Below are 14487 nucleotides of genomic sequence, written 5' to 3'. Positions count from 1 at the left end.
ACCATAAAATTGGGTTATCTATTTGCTGGTGAGTCTGTTTGATTGCTTCATATGATGATAGGCACATCATAGATTGATATGAGAGGGGCCTATTCTAAAATGGAAGATTCTCTCACAATACCTTGGCGTTCACAAATATGATGGGTCCGCACTTACTGGACAGAAAGGTTTAACCTAAAATGGCAATGAACCTTGTTTGATAGAGGCCAAAGGGAAAGCTCATAAGATGAGTGGATATGATCCTTTACAGAAAATGGTGGGGTTATGCAACTGAAACAGTTGGCTCCATGCACCATATGTGATTTCCTACATTTCCAAAGACATAACCACATCCCCGTCACTAAGATGGGAGGGAAATCTCAGAGATGAAGAAATAGAAATTGAACATAGATTAAAAGCCTTTTTTATGTAAATAACATGAATCAATTTAGGTTGTCGACTAATAATTTGCATTGCCTTTTATTAGAAATGGCAAATGGGCAGTTCGCTAAATTGCTGGACGACAACAAACTTAAGGGCCCAAAGTATGCTGACTGGTTTCATAACCTTATGTTGATGTTGATGTTTGAGAAATTGGATAAGGTAGCCAAAAACCCTATACCAGAACGTTTAGGTGATAGGGCTTCTGAGACCCATAGGAGGGAATATCAAGAATGAGAGGAGAAGAACTCTCTTGCCCGGTGTTACATTATAGCCTCCTTAGACAATCCAATATAGAGACAACTCAATAAGATCAAAGTGTCCAAGGATATCATGGATAGTCTAAGGACCATGTATGAAGAGCTAAATCCTTCTATTTGATAGAATGTCCTAAAGTTGTTTATGACCACACAGATGATTGAGAACCAATAGGTTCATGACTATTGTCTAAAGATGATGGGATACATTAATGAACTAGAGGCTCTCAGATCTGGGCTAGATGATGATACCAAAATTGATACCATCCTAAACTCTTTGCCGCCCTCTTTTAATCAGTTTATCATGAACTATAACATGAATAAGCTAAAAGTTAGTCTTTAGGAACTCAACAATATGTTGCAGAAGGCTACAAAATTGATTAAGAAGGACAAGTCGATTGCCATGCTTGTTGAAGCTAGAAAATCGGGTAAGAAGAAGAGGAAGGTAAAGAAGAAGCCTTAGAAGAAGGTTGGCAAGAAAAAAGCATAAGGATAAGATATTAGATGCCTATCGCTTCTGCAAACAAACCAGACACTAGAAGAGGAATTGTTCTCAATATCTGGAGACCAAAAGGCAAGGTAATTTCGAATCCTTTATCATAGAAACCAATTTGTTAGATACTTCTGCGTCCTGGTGTATTGACTCCAAGGCTTCTACTCATGCATCTAACACATTGCAAGGGTTCAAGACAAGAAGAAGGTTGAGTGACGGAGAGGGAATTATTTTACTTAAAGACTGTTTTTATGTACATAATTTGAGAAGAAATTTGATTTTTGTTTCAAAATGTGATTACTATTAAAGGGAATAACAAATTCATCACCTACGGAGAACTTGAGATACAATTAATCCCACATGCCTGTGACATTACCGACTTTGCCACATTAACATAGATTGTATCTCAAGGTTGGTAAACGATGGTCTTTTGGATTTTCTAACTATAGAAGATCTTACAACCTATGAACCTTTCCTTCAGGGTAAGATGAAGAAACAACAATATTAGGTAAGCCTGAAAGATTTACAGGCACACTAGACCTGATACATACTTGAAGGGAGGAGATATCCATCATATGGACGCCTGAATCTTGTGGAATAGAATGGGTGAATTTCAAAAATTTCTCTCCTACCTACTGTGAATCGTATTCACTATTTTAGAAAAATCATATTTTTCAAGGATCAATCTTGAACTAAGAATCGAACCAGATCTGAACAAAAGCGGTAAGTGAGGGATATACCTGATATGGAGAAATAGTTTCTCCCAATGGAAGTGTTCATGCCCAAGGAAGGAACCAAAGACTGTTCCCACTAAAGATGGCGTAGTGCAGGATGGAGTAGAATCAACAGCGTTCTTCAAAAGAACCAGATCCTTCGCAAGAATCAGCTGGACGACACGTGATCACTACTTCCAATTAGCCCTTTCACAAAGGACTGATATCAAGATCCAATCTTGATCACACCCACTAAAAAGAAGAGATCGAACTGGCAAATATGGCGGTGGAAGGAAGGAGGCGGCAAGAGAGATTTAGCACAGTGATGTTGTATTCTCTCTTTTGTGATTTCAGCTCTGAAGATAGAATGTGAATATCTACTAAAGGCTGCCGTCCCCTCCTCCTTTTATAACCTTAAAGGGATCAGCTCCTAATCCCATTAGGAGTTGCTGATCCAAATCATATTTGGATCAGAATTCCCTTTAAGTGATAAGGGTAAACCCTTATCTTATCTGCAGATTAGATCAGCCCCCTCCTAATCCTATTAGGAGGTTTCTAGATCTGAATGTGATTCAGATCTGGACTCTCTGAGTGGATAGGGTTTAGACTCAATCCTATCTGCTAATCTAATCTCAGGATTTGCCCCTCATTTAAATGATCAAATCAGCCCAGTTCAAAATGGGCTTTAGACCCAATAAGGTTATGTGCTCACTTAGCCTTTTAAATTGCTGCCCAGTTGGGCTTCCTTGTATGGCGTGGGACCCAAACATTGATCTACACTTCAACCACATGGGTTCATCCCAGCCTTTGTTACAAGGCCTGGCCGAATAAACTGTTATGGACAGTGCACCCCCTAAAACCCATCAAATGGGCTCTATGGGCCCAACACTTACCCTAAGTGGTCCTTAGGCCAAGCCACCTTGTAACACCCATGGACTGTGGACAGATGCAAGATTAGCCCATTAGGTATTATCCTCAATGGTCTTACACTTAACCTCTCAGCCCATAATGATCAAACACTACCCGACAAGAGAGGACCTCTCCCTCGGCTACAAGGAACAGTGTTGCACTTCTGCTCACATGGATCCTGGGAATTAAAACCTTTTGCAAACGTTTAGAAACTATAATATATATACTTTTATATCTCATATAAAATATATTTTGCAAAACAAATCTCAACGATTGAAATCGGTTGCCGGCAATCTTGGTTTCCATCAGAGAGAGTGCATCCCCGATCATTACATTTGTCTGACAAAAGGGCTGATCCTGTCACTATGATCACCCACTTAGATGAATTCTCAGACTGTCCCAACATACCCAGGTTTTGACCCCAGCTAAGGATCTCACTGATTGGTATATCAAAGACAGCCCAATCCGACACCTAGTGCAGTATCATAATCGAGTCTAGGGGTCAGGTGTAACTTTCCAGTTTTGCCCATCAATCTCCAAGGTCTAGGGCAATACTAGAAATCTGGTCCGGTTCAAAGATCCAATTAATCCAACACTGCATGTGCCTTCGGTCTCACCCTGGCGGCTAAGGTAGGCCACCCCAACTTTTGGAAGCACACTAGTGTCAGCCTTGGCAGGATAAATCTCCCCAGACTTATCCAATGGCTATGAACATTCTAAACTAACACGAGTCTCATAAGTGTCTAGTTTAAGGGTATTACACAAAAACACACCACAAGAACATGAATCAAATATGTACTTTATTCATTTACAATAAACTCAAAATGTATATCATTCTGATTGGAGCTAAGGGCATACAACTGTCTAACAATATTGATATATGTGGTCCCATGAATGTTAGGACACATAACCAGCATGTTTAATTTATAACATTTACCGATGATTTTCTCGGTATGGTTATGTGTACCTAATGAGACATAAGTCTAAATCCTTTGAAAAGTTCAAAGAGTTCAGGCAAGAGGTCGAGAAACAGTTGGGGAGACACATTAAGGCCTTCGATCAAATCGAAGAGGCGAATATCTCTCCAAAAAATTCAGGGAATACTTAAGAGACAATGGGATTGTTTTATAGTTAGCTCCTCCTACTACACCAAAATTAAACAATGTGTCAGAGAGGAGGAACCAGACTTTATTGGATATGGTCCGATCACTTCTCGTACACTCAGAACTACTTACATCCTTTTGGGGGTATGCATTAGAGATTGTTATATACGTGATGAACTAGGTTCCAATCAAATCCTTTCCTAAGACTCCATATGAGAGTTCAGGGTTGTTTGGTGTGGCTTCCCGACCCGGAGGGAAGGACGGATAAAATGGATATGGAGTTTGGAGTTGCCACCTAAATTTTTGGTAATTGAGAATTCAGTAAAGCCCAGGATTTTTTCAAGAAAAACATTTTTGTTTTCTTGGTGACTCGTTGCCCAATGGGGATGAGATTCTTAGGGTCTAGGGACCAAGGTACGGTGTGGGAAGGTGTTAGGCACCCCACACATGCCTGGTTGAACCAGCCTCTACTTCACCAATGTTCTATGGTTAATTTTATAATTTTTGGGCATTAAAAAAGAAAATTTCTAAAGGGGACTAGTTCAAATTAACAAAAATAAGTAAGAGAAAAAGATCTAGTATTACATGAAAAGGAATTTATTAAGAAACAAAATAGGAAAAGGAGCTATTAAAACTAGGAGATTTGCGATTTTGTGAAAGACGTAGTAAATCCTTGAATCAAATATATACAAGAAGAAAACTCAAAATAGAAAGATAATACTAATTAGAGGATTTAATGACTAGCAAACTACTTACACAAACCTATCTACTAAATTTCCTATTTATAAAAAATTTCTAAATGGAACCTTTAAGAACATGATCTATCAAATCTTAATGGAAAATTCCTAAAGATGTTTCCTACCTTGTATGCTGAAAATGAAAAAGAAGAAAAGATGGATGGATACGTAAACAAATGATTTATCCTAGAAACTAACAAGTGTATTAAACTAAAAGTGCTGATGGAAAAAAAAAAAAAATTGAACAGAGTAAATGTTAAAGGAGGCCAGGCCTAATTAATGCATATAATGGGAATGGTGGAAAAGATAGAAACAATCGGTTAACCACATGAAACTATAATAATTGAACATATGCATGCATGCCTGTATTATAAACAAATCAATTAACTAAGCCATTTTTAACACTTGAGACTAATAATAATCACAATGATAAAACTTATGCTACAGACTTGAAAAACAACTATAGGCTAACTAATCATTGATGAAATCTAGACAACCTAGGTGACGTGAATTGATGACTACTGAGAAATTTGATTATCAATAAAATAGCTACTAGTGAAAACAATCCATCACCGGTCAAACTAATAACGAAGATGTTGCAGAAATCCTTGAAAGAAACATACGACTATTTGATCAAGCCAACAAAATAAACCCTTAACAATTACTAGCAACAATGAGCAGATCAAACAAATCAACCCAAGATTGTGAACTCACCTTGAATATGATTGATCCAGAGGTAAGAGAGATGCATTTAGCAGCATATATGTTTGGCCTGAGGAATAAGAAAGTATTGTTCATGTAGCCCAATAAATGATGTTGGACGCATTCAACATTTCTGCAACAACTTCAGTCTTCAAGAATGTTTCGGTTTTCTTCTTCAATGTGGCTTGACCTAGGGGGTTTTTAGACTTAAGATTGATGTGGTGGGATAGAAGGATGTGGGGAATGTGAATGGGGGAATTCTTGGATGTGAAGGGGGTATTCTCTATACTAGTGAGTATAGAGTAATTGCTTTAGGCTTTCTTGTGTGTCTTGGATGTGAAAATGGGGAGGTATTTATAGATTTTTTGAGAGGGGAATGGAGGGCAGAGATGGAAGATAAGGGACATCAATGGTGATGCTTGAATGGTTTTTGGAGGGAGATTGATTGAGAGAATGAGCTGTCAAGACAGCTTTGTGAGAGATTTTCTCAATAAATCAAGACAAAGAGTGAAAGATTTCATCAATTTACCAAAACTGGACATTCCAAGTTTAGGTGATTGGCTTAATTGATTGGAAGCTATATCTGGTCAAATCTTAGATTTTTAAGATGTTTCTAAAGGCTGAGGGGAAGATTGGGTCAGGGAATGCCCTAGGTTCGAAGTTATTGTGAAGATGATTCTAAATGGAGGACCCGGATCGAGTCTAGCTTTGGGTCTCAAGATGGAGGGGCTAACGGTGTTAGAATTGGACGATCTTGGTACCATTGGATTCATAATTTCGATCTCTATTCATCTATAAGGTTGGATTTCAGATTTTATGGGGGTTAGGATTTAGGACCAGAGATGATCCCGATCGGACGATTGAAATCGGTTTCGGTTTTGGGTCTTGAGACGAAGGGGTAAGCGGTGTCAGATTCGAGTGATCTTAGTGTCGTTGGATTCAGATTCTTTGCATTTACAGACCTATGGTCTCGGATTCTTTATTTTATGTGAAATGAGGATTAAGATTAAAATGACTTTGATTGGATGATTGGAATCAGTTTCGGCTTTGGGTCTTAGGATGATGGGGTAAATGTTGTTGGACTCGAGTGATCTTGGTGTTGTTGGATTCAAATTTTTTGGCCCTATGTACCTATGGTTTTGGATCGTTGAGGCCCCAATTTTTGTAAAATTCCAAGAATACTCCCAAGTCGATTGTGGGGTTAACTGAAGAGTGCAAAAATGGGGTGTTTACATCCAACACATGTTAAAAAGAACAAGTGTTAACAAATTGGAATCCAAGATCAGCTGTTGCCTATTGTAGACTATCCCAAAAACTTTGTAGGATATTTATTCTATGACCCAAAAGAGCAGAAAGTGTTCTACAATCAAAATGCCCATTTCTTGGAGGAAGATTACATCCTAAATAATCATTATTAGGAAGTTGTTCTTGATGTGGAGAGCTCAGGGGTAGTGGAAGATATCCCACAAGATCCAGATAATAACCTAAAGGGATAGAAAATCCATTATATGGACGCTCAAAGATTGCGGAATAAGGGGGGTGAATTTCAAAATTTTTTCTCTCCCTTCAACTGGGAATCGAATTCCCTATTTAGAAAATCATATTTTCAAGGATCATTCTTGAACCATAAATTGAACCAGATTTGAACCAAAAGGAGTGGGGAGAGATAATACCTGATACAGAGAAATAATATGTCTCAATGGAGGTGTTCACGCCCAAGGTAGGATCCAAAATCTGCTCCCACTGAAGATGGCGCAGTGCAGGGTGGAGCAGAATCAACAGTGTTCTTCTAAAAGAACTTGATCCTTCTCAAGAATCACCTGGACGGATTGTGAATACAACTCCCACCAATCTTTTCTCCAAAAGATTGGAATCAAGATCCAATCTTGATTTCTCCTAAGGAATGGAGATCGAACTGCTATAGGCGGCGGCTGCAGGAAGGAGGCAGAAATCTCTCTTCTGTGATTTCAGCTCTGAAGACAAGACTATCTGTTGCTGAGGATTGTGTGTCTAAAGGCTGTCGCCTCCTCTTCCTTTTATAGACTTAAAGGGATCAGCTCCTAATCCCATTAGGAGTTCATATCTGGATTAGAAGTCCCTTTAAGATAAGGGATAACCCTTATCTTATCTGCAGATTAGATCAGCCATCTCCTAATCTAATTAGGAAGTTTCCAGATCTAAATCTCATTTAGATCTTGGACTCTCTGAGTGGATAGGGTGTGGGCCCAATCCTATCAGCTGATCCATCTCAGAAATGGGCTTAAGGCCCATTTAGGGTTATGTATTCATTTAGCCTTCCAAACTGCTGCCCAATTGGGCTTCCTTGTATGGTGTGGGACCCAAACATTGATCTACACATCAGCCACATGGGTTCAGCCCAGCCTTTGTTACAAGGTCTGGCCGAATACACTGTTATGGACAGTGCACCCCCTGAAACCCATCAGATGGGCTCTATGGGCCCAACACATACCCTAAGTGGTCCCTGGGCCAAGCCACCTTGTAACACCCAGGGACTGTGGGTAGATGCAAGATTAGCCCATCAGGTATTATCCTCAATGGTCTTACACTTAACCTCTCAGCCCATAATGGTCATACACTGCCCGACAAGAGAGGACCTCTCCCTCGGCTACAAGGAACAGTGTTGCACTCTCTCTGCTTATATGGATCCCGGGAATTAAAACCTTTTGCAAATCATTTCGAAACCATAATATATATACTTTTATATCTCATATAAAATATATTTTTCAAAACAAATCTCAATGATTGAAATCGGCTGCCAGCAGTCTTGGTTTCCATCAGTGAGAGTGCATCCCCGATCATTACCTTTGTCCGACAAAGTGGCTGATCCTGTCACTATGATTTCCCACTCAGATGAATTCTCAGACTGTCCCAACATACCCAGGTTTTGACCCCCGCTAAGGATCTCACTAATTGGTATATCAAAGACAGCCCAATCCAACACCTAATGTAGTATCATAATCGAGTCTAGGGGTCGGGTGTAACTTTCTAATTTTGCTCATCAATCTCCAATGTCCAGGGCAATACTGGAAATCTGGTCCAGTTCAAAGATTCAATTAATTTCATACTGTATGTGCCTAGGTCTCACCCCAATAGCTGAGACAAGCCACCCCAACCAACTTGGTGGTACCACAGTGTCAGCCTTGTTAGGATAGGTCTCCCCAGACCCACCGACTAGCTGTGAACATTCTAAACTAACACGAGTCTCATTAAGTGTCCAGTTTAAGGGTATTACACAGAAACATACCAAGGGAACATGAATCAAATATGCACTTTTATTCATTTACAATAAACTCATAAAATACATCATTTTGATTGAAGCTAAGGGCATACAAAACTGTCTAACATAACCAACCTAGGAGATCTACCCGGGTATCTAGGCCTCCAGTTCGTTATGGCTATGATCAAGAAAGTTGCTTGATGGAAGCCATGACGCCGTGTTTTATACGGAAGCTATGTTGTGATAGCTATAAATATATAACCTTAGCAAGTGCACTAATTATCAAGTAGTATAAAAATATCGTTCCCACGGAGATTTAACAAAATAAGTATTAGAACCACAGTCTTCCCTAATTATTTGGACAATTGAAATTCAGTTTTGAGCATTAACTACTGAAAATAAAAACTAGAAAAAGAAAATAGAAGCAAGGGTGATCACTAACTGAATATGCAATGGATGAATCCGCTAGGACTTTAGGTCCACCTAACCAATGTAATGAATATTAATGGATCCGGTTAACCAAGATTATTTGTTATTCCCATAAGTTGAGGTTTTTCCAATTTTATTTAATATTCTCTCTCGAGATATACTAAAACTATGTCCATCAGGTAACCCTTTGATTTCTCGAGTAGAGCTCTCAAGATGGAAATGCATTAAGTCCAAGAAAAACCAACAAATTCAGATGAATCAAGTATATATATCTCTATATACCATTCACTTCACACTATGAATTATTCAGTCGATTATGTGAATTACTCTCTCGATTCATTTACATAACACAAATCAATTAAGAGGTGGCCAAGCTCTTAATTGCATTAAGCACAATAATTCATAGACTATATGGAAATCACAATCTTGGATAAATCATAAAGATAAAAATATATTCATTAATATGGTTAGGCTTTCCACAACCCTAGCAAAGAAACAAATCAGTTTATGATAAGAGAATTAAAGAAAATAAAGGGAAAGAAAGAACTCTTGAATTGGCCCATGGTGCTGAGATCTCCTCTTCTTGTTGCCACCTTCTTCTTGAGATTTCTTGAATTCTTGATTTTCTTTCTTCTATTTCTTGACTTCTTTTATCTTCTCTTGACTGATTTCTCAATGCAATTCATGATCCCTTCCAAAGATTGAGTGATTGTGTGATATCTAAAGCTGGTCCGCCCCCTCCTTTATATAGTTTAAAGAGGAGGGGGTGGTTTCATACTTCCTCTTGAAGTTGATCTTTGCAAGAATAGAAAGTCATATCCTAATTCTAATCTTATATTTTTATCTAATGAACTCAATCCTCTTATTTCTCTAAGATTACATCAAGAATTTAGATCTAGAGGGACTCTTCCTAGTTTCTTGTTCTTGGATTCATATTAGACCTCCTCTACGAATTGGGCTTCAGCTAGGCTTTTTTGCAAGTTGGGCTTTAGCTACGGATTGGGCCTTCTTACAAATTTACCCCGACTTTGGCTCCGAATTTGATTTCGATGCAGGCCGAATCTGCAAAAGCCACATGAAAGTTGTGGCTTTTTCTCTTATCTTTCCAGTGGATCTTGAATCAGACCGTTCTTAGTTGGGATACGAGAGTTAGGCCCAGATTACTGAACAATATCGAAATTGTGAAAAATCATCCAATTTGTCTTTCTATGCTCCTGATGCCTTATTTCATGCCCTGAACAGAAATATGAGTCAAGTTAGATGCTAATTTGGTATAAAAGACATAATAATTGGGGATAAAAATATGATAAATTTCACTCTCATCAAGTCCCTCACACTTAAACTCTTGCCCGTCCTTGGGCAAGACAAAACTCAAAATTAAAATTAAAACAAGAACAAGCTAACTAAAAGATTGTTTTGGATTTTTCTCAACAGGGTATTTGTTCTCCCGCATGCCTTGATCTAGTATTAATGGTCCTTCCAGTCGTCCATTTCTTTTCCTCTTTAACTTGTCAAAGTTAATAATCTTAAATCGCCAATCCACATGTCCCCAGGTGAGATCAACAATCAAGGGAAGCAAGCATCTTTTCGCATGAATAATTTAGGGCTAGAGTAAGCCCTCCTTGTTTTCATAATCACATGCAACAAGATTCAAAACAATTCCCCTTTCACGATTTTTTAGAACAAAACACGGAATGTTATTACCATAAGATTGCTTACGTATCACATCTCCACCACTTATCATGAGTCCAATGCATCAAAAGGTGAATTAGGGTTTGGGATCTAAGGATAAGTGCATTTTATGCTCCATCTCACCCTTTTCTTATTATTTTAGTGTGAATGCATTTTATGCTCCATCTCACACTAGCTCTTTTTTCTCTCGATGTGAGCGCATTTTTTGCTTCACCTCACACGAGTTTTTTTTTTTTTGGATAACACATTCCAATACATGAACTCATTATCGTGGTCTCAACATGCCTAACAAAACAAGTTCTGGAATAATCAAACCATATTTGTCCGTTAGAAACCAAATGCTCACAAGGGTCAAAAATTTCAGCTAGATTTTCCTGCATCCTTTCCTATCTATCCCACCTAAACACATGATTCAGGGTGGTTTGCAATCATTCAAAAACAAGTCTCTAAGGAGCATAAATTTCAAAAGGAAAGGTTAAAAATGATGATTAAAGCATGGTAGAATCCGAATAAAATTTATCAATCCCTTAATCCTCCCCCATACTTAAGATATACATTGTCCTCAATGTATGGAATATGCATAACAATAACAAGGAGAGAGATTTAAGAGGACTTCCCTGAATGCCTCGTTGAGATCCTACAGATGTGAGCTACGAAAAGAAAACACATAAAAAAAAGAAAACTGAACAAAACAAACAACTAAACTTAATGGGTTGCCTCCCACAAGTGCTCATTTTAAGTCGTGAGCTTGACTTTCACTTTTCCTTCATGGCAGTTTCAAGGAGAGAACAGATCCATGGTGGATGGGTTGTTCTCCTTTGATGTAATGCTTCAACCGCTGTCCATTTTCCTTGAATGTACTCCCATCATTATTATGTATTTCAATCGCTCCATGAGGGAATAGCTTAGCCACTTTAAAGGGTCCAGCCCACTTGGTTTTTAACTTCCGATGTTTCCCTCTTTCATCCTTCATAGGTGGGTTTAAACCTGGAATAGGGACCTGCACAATAAATGGGAGGGGTTTTATGTGAGATGGAGGTAAAGATGCATTATGAATTGTAATTTCAAAAGAATTTGTCTTAGAAGTCAAATTTCGCAATTATGATTTCAATACAAACTTCTGCTCTACTTGTTGCAATTGATTAGGACTTTTGTTAAGTGCAACTTTCTGCATGTCTTCTGATTTAGATGTGTCTACTTCGGCTGCACCAACATCAATGCTATCGATTGCATAAATTTCATGTTCAATTGTATCGGGATGTTCCATGGTTTTAAATACATTGAACACCACTTCTTCACCATTGATTCTAAGGGTAAGTAGACCTTTTCGTACATCAATTAAAGCATCACCAGTAGCTTGAAAATGTCTCCCTAGACTCAATGGCATTGTCCTATTTTCCTCCATATCCAATACAATGAAATCAACAGGAATAATAAAATTTCTCACTTTGACCAAAACATCTTCTACTATTCCCCTAGGATATTTAATGCTTCTATCAGCTAATTGCAGGATAATAGTTGTAGATGTTAGTTCATGCAGTCCAAGTTTTCAAAAATAGAATAAGGCATTAAATTTATACTAGCACCTAAATCACATAAAGCTTTTTCAAATTAAGTATTCCTTATGGTGCAAGCTTTTTCAAATTAAGTATTCCCTATGGTGCAAGGTATGGAAAAACTCCCTAGATCCTTAAGCTTTGGGGGCAATTTCTTTTGAAGAATGGCTGAACATTCTTCGTTTAGTTTTACCATCTCACCATCCTCCCACTTTCTTTTGTTTGACATTACTTCTTCCAGGAATTTGGCATACTTCGACATCTGCGACAAAACATCAAGAAGAGGAAGGTTAATATGAATCTTTTTGAAAACTTCTAAAAATTTTTCAAATTGCTTATCTAATTTAGCCTTCAAGACTCTTCTTGGGTAGGGAATAGGAAGTTTAATTTCATGTAAATTCAGTTTAGGGGTACTTCCTTCATTCTCCTTTTGTAGATTGGCCACTTCATTTTCCTTGTCCTTTCTTTGAATTTCGCCAACAGTTTTCCCACTTCTTAAAGTTAGGCGTTTACATGCTCTCTAGGGTTCTTTTCTGTGTTGCTGGGTAGCCTTCCCTCTTTCCATTATGACAACATGCTTACAATCTGCCCCACTTGAATCTCTAAGTTTTTAATCAATGTTTCTTGAGTGGCATTAATGAATTTAGAGATCATTTCCTCCAGATTGTACTTTTTTCATGTGGGGGCAGCTGTGGTTGGAAACCCATGGGTGCCTTTTGCTGATTGTTACTCCATGAAAAGCTTGGGTGATTCCTCCACCCTAGGTTGTATGTATTGGAGTATGGGTTGAAGTTTGACCTTCCAGCATGAGAGATACAATTAGCATTCTCATGGGGATTAAAAGGACTGTTTAATTGACAATCAGAATCAATATGTCCTATTTGACCACATAAATCGCATGAGATGCTAGATGGTGTATTAATGGCTGCAGCATTAAAAGTGTCAAGTTTTTTATTCAGATTAGCAAGTTGCGCAGATATGGCTACAAGGGAATCGATATGGTGTATTCCCCTCTGATTGGTTTGGTCATTGCTCCACTGGCAGCTATTTGATACCATCTCCTCCACTAGGTCATAAGCTTCCTCTAGAGTTTTTCTCATGATCGTGCCACTTGCGGCTGCATCAATAATGGATCAGTTAGAGGGGGGTAATACCATTATGAAAGGCCTGAATTTGATTCCAAGTTGGTATTCCATGGTGAGGACACTTCCTAAGCATCTTCTTGAATCGTTCTCATGCTTCATACAAGGATTCCCTCTCAAATTGAGCAAAAGTAGTAATATCATTAATTAACTTTGCTGTTTTGGAGGGTGGGAAATATTTAGCCAAAAATTTTTGGGTTAGACCATTCCAAGTGGTGATACTTCCCGCAGGGAGTGAGTTAAGCCAATCTTTAGCTCTATCACGCAATGAAAAAGGAAATAATCTAAGCCTAATTGCATCATCACTAACTCCATTATGTTTAAATGTATCACATATTTCTAAGAAGCTAACGATGTGTGCATTAGGGTCATCACTTTGTAACCCACTAAACTGAATACTTGTTTGGATCATCTGAATTATTGCAGGCTTGATTTCAAAATTATTGGCATGAATGGTGGGCTTGCAAATGCTGGATGTCGCCCCATCAATGTTTGAACAAGCATAGTCCAAGAGGGTGTGATTTCCTTCTGCCATCTCTTCTTCAATCTCTATGTTTGGTTCACAAATAACAACCTCTCTTGCTTTTCCTTTTGTTGGCCCTTTGCAACAAGCGAAGGGTCCTCTCAATTTCTGGATCAAATTCAGCTAGTCCTTCCTATCTAGCACATGTCATGCACTAGCAAATCTGAACCAATAAGAAATCGAACAAGTAGAAATAAAAATAAAATAATAACAAAATAAAAACAGCAATAAAAAATCCAAATTAATCAAGGTCAACAAGTTCTAATATTAAATCCCTGGCAATGGCGCCAAAAACTTGATAGCTATAAATATATAACCCTAGCAAGTGCACTAGTTATCAAGTAGTATAAAAATATCGTTCCCACGGAGATTTAACAAAATAAGTATTAGAACTACAGTCTTCCCTAATAATTTGGACAATCGAAATTCAGTTTTGAGCAATAACTACTAAAAATAAAAACTAGAAAAAGAAAATAGAAGCAAGGGTGATCACTAACTGAATATGCAATGGATGAAATCGCTAGGACTTTAGGTCCACCTAACCAATGTAATGAATATTAATGGATCCGATGA

The 14487-nt window shown here is 38.1% G+C and overlaps 1 non-coding gene across 1 annotated transcript; it reads left to right on the top strand.

The window, feature by feature from the left end:
• Positions 1 to 13438: 13438 nt before the first annotated feature.
• On the top strand, positions 13439 to 13545 carry LOC148848793 (small nucleolar RNA R71). Its single transcript, XR_016101544.1, has one exon. It is a non-coding gene; the product is annotated as a small nucleolar RNA R71 (small nucleolar RNA).
• The last annotated feature ends 942 nt before the right edge of the window (positions 13546 to 14487 follow it).

This window comes from Nelumbo lutea, chromosome 6 (genome assembly GCF_056320005.1).
Source record: "Nelumbo lutea isolate HS-2025 chromosome 6, American lotus-T2T, whole genome shotgun sequence".
NCBI classification, from domain to species: domain Eukaryota; kingdom Viridiplantae; phylum Streptophyta; class Magnoliopsida; order Proteales; family Nelumbonaceae; genus Nelumbo; species Nelumbo lutea.
This window is presented reverse-complemented; position numbering and strand designations above follow the sequence as displayed.